The following is an 11,701-nucleotide window of genomic DNA, read 5'->3' as shown; positions in this document are numbered from 1 at the left end:
GAAAAAATATTGTTTTAGTATTATAAATAAATGTGTGCACAAGTAACACTGTATATTTACACAAACGGCTGTGCGAGACGTCTCTCCAGAGCTGTCAGTTACCCATACTGCCCGCGGCTCTGTAACATGACTGGACTGGAGTGGCAGATCTTGAAAGTAAAACATGAAAAAGTTGTGTTGCATGCCTTTTGGCTCTTCTTTAGCTTTGGAGGTTGTCCCATTAGGGTTTCACATCGAGCCATAGCCAGAGGGACGATGTAACTTTGCTCTTTTTCTTTCTGTTGAACTCAGCACACTCAAGTGTGTTTGTGTTCACAGAGAAGGTGCTTGTACTTCAAATTGCCATTTGAGTGTATGTGTTTATGTGTGTGTGTATAGACTCAGAGAGTGTCTGTGCTGTAAACCAAGCTGAACTCAAAACCTCTGAGTCACTGTCTGAGAAACCTGATGCCTCATGTTCTTTAGAAAGCTTTAGTAATCTTTAGTTACCTCTTTCTCTAGCTTTCCAGCTGAATATTCTCTGAATCAATTGAAATAAGTTGAGGTTTACTGTCATTTCCATCTCTGTCATTATTTGTTTCCCCTATGTTTCATTATTTGTGTATGAAATGGAAAGTGAGAAAGGGAAAATGGAAATGGGTGAGGAAAGTGTGGAAATTGTGGCAGAGATACAGAAGATGAAAGCTGCTGTGGTTCTTAACACTCCTGACCACACATCACAGGCGGAGAGGGATCTGATTAGACTGATGTGGTTGGTGTTATTCGCCGGGTGGAAACTCTGCTTAAGCGTTTTGTGTTTAGGGTGTGTTGTCGCAGCCAAGGTAACAGTCTTTCTGTAAAGACTTGTTTTATAGCTAACAGATGCTAGAACTCTTAGCATGAATAATTAATGCACAGTGTGCTGTAATTGTTTGTAGCTTTTAGGAGCTGAGCTAATTTAGGCTTTTAAGAATAACCTATAGTGATGTGTTATTTGTTTTCATAGATTCCCGAGATTTTCTGTTTGACTGACCCATACCTTACAATTTCCTCAAAAATGCATCAATAATCAAAAAGAAAATCTGCAGGCATATATGTAAAAGTTTCTGAAACAGTAATGTGCAAAGATCTCTCTATAGTGAAAGTGGATATAAGAGGACGCAGACACAAGAACACACACAAGCTTTTTCACAGAAATGAAGAGTCACCTAGGGATCTTCATGATGGTGTTTGTTGGTTTAGCTTTTGTAGGAGGTGATTAAACAAACTTCATCTGAGTCTGTATAGCACATGATGTCTTCCAACCAGTGTTGTTAATTGTTAACAAAAACTATTATTTTGTTAACTGAAATAGGCTAAATCTTGAAAAACTTAAACCTAGAAATGTTGCCTTGGCAATGAACTGATGCAAGTTTAATTTGAAGTACTACTAAAACTAAAACTGTATAAAATTTAAAATAAAGCAAAATTACTAAATGGAAAAAAAGAGAAAACAATAAAAAGAAAAAAGCTAATTCAAAATATGAATAAATACTATAATAGTATATAAATAATACTAGTTCAAACAGATCTTGTGGTAAGCATATTCCTGTTGAATCTGTATCTCTACTATCTTACATACAAAACAGCTGACGTACATAAACTTTCTTTCTGCCTTTCGCCAAATTCTTTCTGTTCTGAAAACAAGCGCCATCTGTGTTTTTGGGTTATTGATCTTGCAGGTGTATTTGTGGTATTTAGGCCTTGAGGCAGCTCTCTCATCTTTCTACAGTAAATTCTCTTCTCTCTGCCACTCGGCATAGCATTTTGTGCCTGTCGTTACCTATTTCCTGCATTCATTTTGATTTGCCAGATAAATAGAGACAGGAATTAAAAAGCACTCTCACAGTCTTTGGGTTCTAATTCTCAAAGGGAGTGCATATATTTCAATGCTCAGGCAGTGTGCTTGCGTGTGTGTGTGTGTGTGAGTTTGTGTGTGTGCACAAACAAACTCACACACCTATTTTTTTATGCTTTCCCACCTTTTCATGTTATTGTAACCCACTTTCCATCAATTCCAGTTTATTTTTAGTAGGGGAGTATGATTTTTTTAAGGTGACGATGAAGGCAACCTGCCCTTTGGGTATTTGGGTAAAATGCTTAGTTTGGATTTTAGCCAAGACTCGTTTTCACATGTTTTTGGAATAGTGGTTTCAGGCTTTTCTGTAGTAAATGGATGTGCTTATGTGCATGTATAGATCTGTTAGTAAAATAACCAGGTATTCAGTGCTATGCGCGCTAAATGTGATGTTCAAGTTCTGGTTGCATTCTGGAAAATTTAAGTGCTCCTCGTTACAAACTTTTTTTAAGCACACAGAGATGTGTTCTGAGGCCTTTAGACCTGTCCTTTTAAATAAATTGTACATTTAGGTTAATGTCAAGTTGTTATGATTTATGGGAATACTTGCTTTCTTTCCCTGTATTTCACCCTTGACACACCCACACAAAGCCCAGAGGCTATACTGAAACTTCAAGCTTAGCGTGCTTTCACACTACCGCTTTTTCATCTGCTTTTAGTCTGTTTGGTGTCAATGTTTGGTTTGCTTTGGTTGGTGGGAAAGTGGTTTTCTTAAGTAATAAAACATTCAGGAAATTTATTTTTAAGAATGTTTCATGAATCTGGCCCCTGGTTGGTCCTCAGAGCATGTCCTAGTACAGCCAAGCTGCTTTCACTATAATAGTGTCACCTGCACATGCCACTTCTGTAGATGAAATCGTACCTGTTCCAAAGACAGCAATCTTCAGTGTTGTGATGCTTTATCTTGTGTTGAAACAGGTGGTTCATTTGATCTAGATTAAATTCTGTAGAGGACCATTGCCAGTGTTTGAATGTGTATGTTTGTGTAAGTGCCCTGCATTTATAATTAGTGTAACCAGCTACTACTATTAGTCCTCAGTAAATCTTGCAAAGTATACATAGCAGAACTCTGTCAGAGCTGTGAGTTGTAAGATCATGGTTTTCTTTTATGGATCAAACCACCCAGGCATTTGCTGCTTTAGATGATAAATACCCTCATACTTTGTCTAGCTAACAGCAGGATTGGATTTGAAAGCCAAGTGAGTAAATGGTTATGACATTTTAAAACATTATACATAAAGGCTTCAGAGATGCGGAGAATTGGATATATACATGTTAGATGAGGCAGTCATGGCTTGAAGGGGTCATATGATGCTATTTGAAGTTTTCCTTTCTCTTTGGAGTGTTACAAGCTCTTGGTGCATAAAGAAGATCTGTAAAGTTGCAAAGACTAAAGTCTCAAATCCAAAGAGATATTCTTTATAAAAGTTAAGAGTCAACCACACCTACCTAAAACACATCGTTGTAACACGCCCCCCACATATCTACGTCCCTATGTGGAACTATTAGCATAATGCCACCCAAATGTGCATGCAAAGAAAGAAGGCGTGGTTTCAGGAACAGCAGTCGTGTTGATGCAGCCATGTCAGGGAGACGCTGTGTTTCAGTGCGAAATCTTTCTTTATTTACACGAAATAATGATCTTTAAAATAGCATCATATGACCCCTTTAATGGTTAGAGAGTCGGACTTGTAACCCAAAGGTTACAGGTTTGACTCTCAGTACCGGCAGGGATTGTAGGTGTGGGGAGTGAATGACCAGCACTCTTTTTCACCTTCAATACCTGCGAGATGAGATGAGACCCTTGAGCAAGGCACCAAACTGCTCCCCGGGGCCACAGCAAAGATGGCTGCCCATTGCTCCAGGTGTGTGTGTGTGTGTGTTCACTACTCATTGCTGTGTGTGTGCACTTGGATGGATTAAATGCAGTCACTTTCACTTCACTAGATGTGCCACTATTCTTCGGGCTCGAAAACTACTTGAAAATGTATTCTGATTTATCACATCTTAGATTTAGCACAATCTTAGATTTAACACATTACATATCGGCATCACATTATTTTTTAAGTTTGTAGTGATTCACATTTTTCTCCATATTGTGCTGCCTTAGGTGTGTGTGCATGTGTGTGTAAGTGTGTGTGTGTGTGTCTGTGTGTGTGTGTGTGTGTGTGTTCACTACTCATTGCTGTGTGTGTGCACTTGGATGGATTAAATGCAGTCACTTTCACTTCACTAGATGTGCCACTATTCTTCGGGCTCGAAAACTACTTGAAAATGTATTCTGATTTATCACATCTTAGATTTAGCACAATCTTAGATTTAACACATTACATATCGGCATCACATTATTTTTTAAGTTTGTAGTGATTCACATTTTTCTCCATATTGTGCTGCCTTAGCTTCCATTTTGGTGGATATTTTATATGAGTGAATATGTTATTGTGAGTGTGCGATTTTATCAACACTCAGCCTTGTCATCTTCCCTATCCTCCCTCACTCTTTTCTTTCAGTGTATGTTAATTGTTTGTTGTTGCTGTCATTCAGCACTTTTGCACTTGAAGCTTTGCAGATGTTTCTTTGGAATGCTATTTCCATCATCCCTTTCTCCTCAATGGTCCTTTCCAGTACTGCCATTGGCTGCACACAAAGCCTCCACCTCCTATGCGATCTTCACAGAGAATGATGAGTATAATTTTACCAAGTTTACAAAATACAGAACTAATAGACTGGAATGATATGCTGTCTTTACATGCTACATTACATGAAACAACATAAAATCACACACAAAACACAACAAAAAAAGACACAAACATAATATAAAAAAGATAATAGATGAACTAATCATTAAAAAACGCAACAGTGGTCTTTGCCCATAGAGATTTTAAATGGTTGCTTTTGTAATCAGTGCTACAGAGTAAAAAATATTATATCTACAACTAGACTATCAGAACAGAACCATGAATTTTCCATCAATCCATGTTTTTATTAGTGTTAAAGTTCAACATAGATGACACAGATCAGTGTTAATATTTGAGGGACTGCTGGATGTTTAAAGCTCATTGGCCCGCTCCCTGACAGTAGGGGCGAGGTTTGGTAATTTGTGTCTGCCAGGTGAAGTGAAGGTCTTCCACATTCTTATGCTTTCCATCTTTCTCCTCCCTTCCCTTTCACACACATCCTGTCACCTTCTCTTTGGCCTTGCAAACTCTCAGTACCTTTCATTTGTGGCAGTCATTTGGTATGTTTACATGCACTATTTTTGTCAGTCCAATGAATCCAATACTATTTCAGATTCTGAATGTTCAGTTTATATAAACCCTAAACTTTGCAATCTTTGCAAAGACATGTCCATTACATGTATTCTGAACAAAACATCAGCATATGTATAGTGCCCAATCCCCAGTCACTGTGTACAGAAACGGAGAAGTCCACCGTAATAATGTCACCAGTGCTACTGTGAGTATAATTGTCATTTTTGCCATATTTTAGAAGAACGATGACATACAGTATGTCAGAAGACCTTTTTAACAAATATTTAGTAAACATTCTACTCCACTGACTAGTTTTAAGAAGTAAAACATAAGTAAACATGCACATCATGGAACTAGGTATTTTTGAATCCTTTGGAGAAAATAGTCAGATTCAAGCGTTAACATGCTTACTTAACTCCTATTTAGGTATTTAAATGACTGCTTTTTAGTCAGAGTAAGTCATTAGTCTGATTATTAATAGATTATTTGGTTGCATGTAAACGTAGCTACTGTCCCCCGCTATGTTTATGATGGTAATAGTCCTGATCTGTGTGTCCACTTAGGGTCAGAATTAACATTATGGACACAAATATTTATGTGACTCCTCTAAACAGAATTGTAATTTAACAGATAAAATAAATGAGCTTCCATATCTCAATGGCTATGACAGCAGTGCTCTTTCCTTTTATATTGTGTATTGTCTCATTTTCTTTCTTTTGTTGGGATTATTTATCAACCCTAGGTTGACTTTTTTGGTCTGTTGTGAGAGACCAGAACCCATATACGTACAAGATCACATATCAGGAATGGTGTCTCTGGATCAGAGCTGCTCCTTAGCACTCCTTGGCTTAAACCCCAGTAAACAATGTGAAAATCTGATCCTAAATCAGCACTCTGCACAAATACATGCTGTTGGATCTCCGGGGGCGGACTTCCTCCCTGAGGTCTGATGAAAATCAAGCTGGCTGAGTCTGGCTGAAACATTTATCTGATGGAAAGTGCCTGTATCTGAGGAAATGAAGGACTGTGTGATGTCCGCTATACACTGAGAGGAGTTGTATTTCACTGCTGTGTTTAGCAATCCAGGGAGTACCAGATAAAAACACATTGGGAAAAAAACTGTGGGGTGGGGGGCTCATATATTTTGCATACAGATTAGTTTCTTAATTGGGTCTCCTCCCCCACTGGGCCAGCCAGCCATAACCAACAACATGTCCACAGTCTCAGTCTGGCCAGATGGTGGACTGAGCCTCAAAGTGGTGGGGTGGTCTGACAGTAGGAGGTGTGTGCGTTGAGTGTGTATTCGTGGTTGTGACTTGTAGTCCTACTGGGCCATCCTCCCCTTTGTACATCTATCTATCCATCCATCTGACTGTTTGCTGTGGACAGTTGGAATTAAAGAGGCACCCTGGCTATAGCAGCTGGGACTTGAGACTGGGTGTGGATTGGGGGAGGGTCATGTGTATGTTATCAAGGATTGGTATCAAAAAGAACAAGAGGAAGGAAGAAAATGTAATTGGACTGAAAAAGTAGGAGGAGGACTTAAGGATAAAAGAAGGCAAAAATACACACAATTACAAAGAATCTGACCATTCTGGGAAAACAGAGTTAGGGATCAATGCCAAGTGGATACTGTATATATCAATAGAAGAAAACACAGAATGAGCTTCATGCAGCTGCTTGTTTCTGGTGATAACTTGCAGATGGGTCTTCAACATTGTCCACCCCATAAATTCTAACAAATGGAATCAGATGGATCCAGGTTGGACTCTTCTCTTGGTCATCTTGTCCTTGCCAACAATGTACTTGGTACTCAATGTGCTTTGACAATTTCAAATACATTTGAACTGAATTAAACTTTCAGTTCTGAATAATGAATAGAGAGTGGTTGCTCTGAAGCAGTTGGAGAGAAAAAAAATGCAAAAATCAGACTAGTACAATTTCACAGACTACATGACATTTTAAGAACTTGAATGTTCATATAAGTGTGCTTAATGATTACTCTTGACTAAGCATACATCATTGTAAAGGAAATAGAAAGCGAGAACATAATGTGGCCTCATCTGCACTAGTCCGGAGTATTGTGTGGAATGTTGAGCTGTTTTTTTTGTTTTGTCAGTCTTCTTTTGGGCGGTTCAAGAATATAGGATTGTGTAACACTTACAGGCCCTTTGTTGGACTGGCTTGAAGTGCACTATCCAGCTGACCCTGCCCAACCCAAACACAGCACTAATGTATGTCTGAAACCCAGCCAGGATATTACGAGTGAGCATCGCATCAAAAGGCAGTCATGCTCACTGATTCTGACCTAGTTTTAAATACTCCTTACCGTTGCTCTGTCTTCCTTTCATCAAGGCTTTCCTCCCCTGGACCACAGCCAGTGTTCCATACTGCCCATCCATATGTGCTACAGCTTTCTGCACTATAAAATGACTCCGGTGTCAAATTATGCAACTGCAGCTGAGCAGAGTGGCCTTTACCTCATAGCCATATGGAGAGTCTGTGAAGCCTGATTGTTTGTGATGAAGACGATGATGATTTCTCCAGACCTGTGTACAGAGTTTTGGTTGCAGTTTACCAGCTCAGAAAGTTTCCATTATTCACATTTACTGCCTGTGTAAGTCAATCTGTGTGTGTGTGTGTGCGTATTTAGTTTAATTTTCCACATGTGTACATGAGATAACATCTTATCAGGGGAGAACAGCAAACTGGAGAACTGGAGATCAACCAGTGAAAATGAAGACAAGATTTTTGCCACTGAGATTGTTGCTTTTGTGCCATTATATATGTTGACTACCTATTTATGTTGTTTTAATTGGATGCATCGCAGTTCATTTAACACATTTACTTGAGTTTCAACACATCTGAGGTATTTACAACAGCAAAATCTGTAGCTACATACAGTCTCTGCAATCTGGAACAAATTAATTTTCATTGCATTGGATACTGAGAGTAGCAGGGGTGCAGATAATCAAAAATACTCGGCAACTTTCCAGAATCTCGGAAAACATTGTCCAGCAATTATAAAGGTTCAGCAAGTCCTGCAAGTATTTCTGGGATGAAAAATAAATGTCAAAGGGTTCATTCAGGACTCTGATTAATAGAGTAATAGAGTACAGAAACAACAGCTCTAGAGCATTCCAATTAATTTGTCTCTGGAATTTAATCCATTTACTTTTGAGGTCTTGTAATCAAAAATCCTGTTGTGTTGCAGGTGTTGTGCATATTATTTTGGCTTGTGTATTTTGCTTTAGTAACCACTTTAGTAATGAGGTGTTTCACCAGGGCACAGATTGTTGCTGCATTCCTTGGAGACATGAGAACACATAAGCGCTGATGAGTGACACACAGGCACATTCTGTGAGATATATTACAAAGGACCTTGAATTCAGCTCATGTGTTGCCCCTGACAAAACGACCTTTGCTGTAATGAATCCCCTGCAGTGGAGCCCAGAAGAAAGTCATTCCACTGGCTACCATGTTCTTTAATGCTTCATTAGAGTTCTGTTTGTTCAAAGCTTACCCTCCTGACAGTTACCAGTTTGCCAGTACAGGGCCTCCACCCTGCTTCAAACATCCTGAGCACGTGATGCGAGGGCCAAGCCCTGTAAGAGTGGTATCACAGAATTGCTTTGTTTTGACGGCATGTCTGGAGCTGGGAGGAGATAAAGTTTAGATGCAGTTTACTCTTAATGTTTACAACAGATACAATTTCTTTCCATTCTTTGTTTCTTTATCACTACCCGCAGTTTGTGTATTTCAAATTATCTGAAAATTAGATGATATTTGAGATTCTTGACAGAAATTAAGTGTTTCACAATTTTTTTTTAAATTGCTTGCAGCTCTATTGAATTGTGTGCACTGTAGGGGTGGGTGATAAAGCCTCAAAATTATATCACGATATTTCAAGAATATTTGCCATAATATTTATGATGATATAGACAAAAAAAAAAAAACATGGAACAACGTTTTATTGGTGATTGCAGCTGGCAGGCAGCAGCATTTATTAGTGCAAACAAAATTAAGGGCATTTTCCATCCTTTTCCAATGAGCTACTGTCATCAATGACAGACTACCTAATTTGAAGTGTAAATCTATTGTCATAAGGTGGCAGCAGCAGCTGTGTGTTCGACTTGAAGCAGACCGATCGGTGTACAGGGCCGTAGCTGGGGTTTGCGGGGCTCCGTTGCAATTTGTACCAGTGGGCCCTGTTTGAAATTGTGTAAATAGCACAAATAAACAAATATACAAATTAAACAATGTTTAAGTTTTTTTCAAGTTTGTAGGTGTCCAGGTACAGAAACTGAATAATCAAGTGTAAATAGCATTGCATAGTCTTCACTGTATAAATTAAATATAGATAAATTTTTGTTAAAACTACAAAGTAATTCAGTAAAGAGCAGTGAGTGATTTTCTCCCGTTTAATTTCTTGGATTAACATTAAAGGGGTCATATGATGCGATTTCAATTTTTCCTTTCTCTTTGGAGTGTTACAAGCTCTTGGCGCATAAAGAAGATCTGTAAAGTTGCAAAGACTAAAGTCTCAAATCCAAAGAGATATTCTTTATAAAAGTTAAGAGTCAGCCACGCCTACCTAAAACGGCTCGTTTTAACACGCCCCCACATACCTACGTCACTATCTGGGAAGACTTGCATAACGCCGCCCAAATGTTTACGCAAAGAAGGCGTAACTTTTATTCTCGCTGTAGTATTGTTGCCGCCGCCGCCATGTCGTGAAGGCACTGTGTGATTCGTTGTGAAAGCGAAACTACTTTGTTTGGCCTTCCAAAAGAGGACGATATCGCTTCATCATGCCTGGAGCTGATCCGTGCTGGTCGCTGAGGAAATTCTTCAACTTCGCGCTGTGGATCGCCGGATCGGCTTTCACCGTGGACCAGTGCACTGGACGCACTGGATAGCTGGCCAATCAGAGCACACCTCGCTTTTTCATGAGCTTTGTAAAAATCGACGCGTTTCAGAAAGGCGGGGCATAGAGGAGAAACAATAATGTACAGTATGTGGAAAATAATGTGTTTTTTTAACCTTAAACTGCATAAACATTTCATTACACCAAATACAAAAAATAATGTTATTTTTAGCAGCATCATATGACCCCTGTAAGGACACTGACAGCAGCTAGTAAATTAGGCGTGGTCACTCTAAGAGATAATACCTCCAATATACTGATACACATTCCATTTCTTACTCAACTGTTTACTTTCACTTAAGACATAACCGACCATTTTTTCGAGGATGCTCGCAAAGACAGGTATTGTGACTATTTTGTATGTATTTGTCATTTCAAGAGCAAGAAGAGACAAAACTTAATTCGGTGTTTAAGGGCTGTAGACACGGCTCTCTGCATGCACACTGTACGCACAGAACAGCGCGCGGGTGCTGAATTAAGCTTTTCATGTCTTTTTGTGCTTGTATGTTTAAACTGGCTAGGTGTATTTGTTCGTTCAGGCACGGGAGGAAGCGAAGAAGAGCTCGGTTTGGTGTTTGCGCGGCTCTCCGTGTGCGCACCGAACTCTCTCAGTTGAGTTTTTCCGCGTCTTGTGTTTGAATGCTTTAAACTGTTTTGAATGTTTAAAACACCTGCAATTGATAAGCTTTCGTGACGACGGGCATATTCTTTATAAAAGTTAAGAGTCAGCCACGCCTACCTAAAACGGCTCGTTTTAACACGCCCCCACATACCTACGTCACTATCTGGGAAGACTTGCATAACGCCGCCCAAATGTTTACGCAAAGAAGGCGTAACTTTTATTCTCGCTGTAGTATTGTTGCCGCCGCCGCCATGTCGTGAAGGCACTGTGTGATTCGTTGTGAAAGCGAAACTACTTTGTTTGGCCTTCCAAAAGAGGACGATATCGCTTCATCATGCCTGGAGCTGATCCGTGCTGGTCGCTGAGGAAATTCTTCAACTTCGCGCTGTGGATCGCCGGATCGGCTTTCACCGTGGACCAGTGCACTGGACGCACTGGATAGCTGGCCAATCAGAGCACACCTCGCTTTTTCATGAGCTTTGTAAAAATCGACGCGTTTCAGAAAGGCGGGGCATAGAGGAGAAACAATAATGTACAGTATGTGGAAAATAATGTGTTTTTTTAACCTTAAACTGCATAAACATTTCATTACACCAAATACAAAAAATAATGTTATTTTTAGCAGCATCATATGACCCCTGTAAGGACACTGACAGCAGCTAGTAAATTAGGCGTGGTCACTTTAAGAGATAATACCTCCAATATACTGATACACATTCCATTTCTTACTCAACTGTTTACTTTCACTTAAGACATAACCGACCATTTTTTCGAGGATGCTCGCAAAGACAGGTATTGTGACTATTTTGTATGTATTTGTCATTTCAAGAGCAAGAAGAGACAAAACTTAATTCGGTGTTTAAGGGCTGTAGACACGGCTCTCTGCATGCACACTGTACGCACAGAACAGCGCGCGGGTGCTGAATTAAGCTTTTCATGTCTTTTTGTGCTTGTATGTTTAAACTGGCTAGGTGTATTTGTTCGTTCAGGCACGGGAGGAAGCGAAGAAGAGCTCGGTTTGGTGT

General features: G+C 39.5%; 1 long non-coding RNA gene across 1 annotated transcript; it reads left to right on the top strand.

Annotated features, from left to right (window-relative positions):
* The first annotated feature begins 5,038 nt into the window (after positions 1-5,038).
* On the top strand, positions 5,039-7,818 carry LOC107549417 (uncharacterized). Its single transcript, XR_001604560.1, has 3 exons — positions 5,039-5,114; positions 5,255-5,332; positions 7,483-7,818. It is a non-coding gene; the product is annotated as an uncharacterized lncRNA (long non-coding RNA).
* Positions 7,819-11,701: the final 3,883 nt, after the last annotated feature.

This window comes from Sinocyclocheilus grahami, unplaced genomic scaffold (assembly GCF_001515645.1).
Source record: "Sinocyclocheilus grahami isolate Dianchi unplaced genomic scaffold, SAMN03320097.WGS_v1.1 scaffold371.1, whole genome shotgun sequence".
NCBI lineage: Eukaryota > Metazoa > Chordata > Actinopteri > Cypriniformes > Cyprinidae > Sinocyclocheilus > Sinocyclocheilus grahami.
Note: the sequence above shows the minus strand (reverse complement) of the source record. Positions and strands in the feature narration are given on the sequence as shown.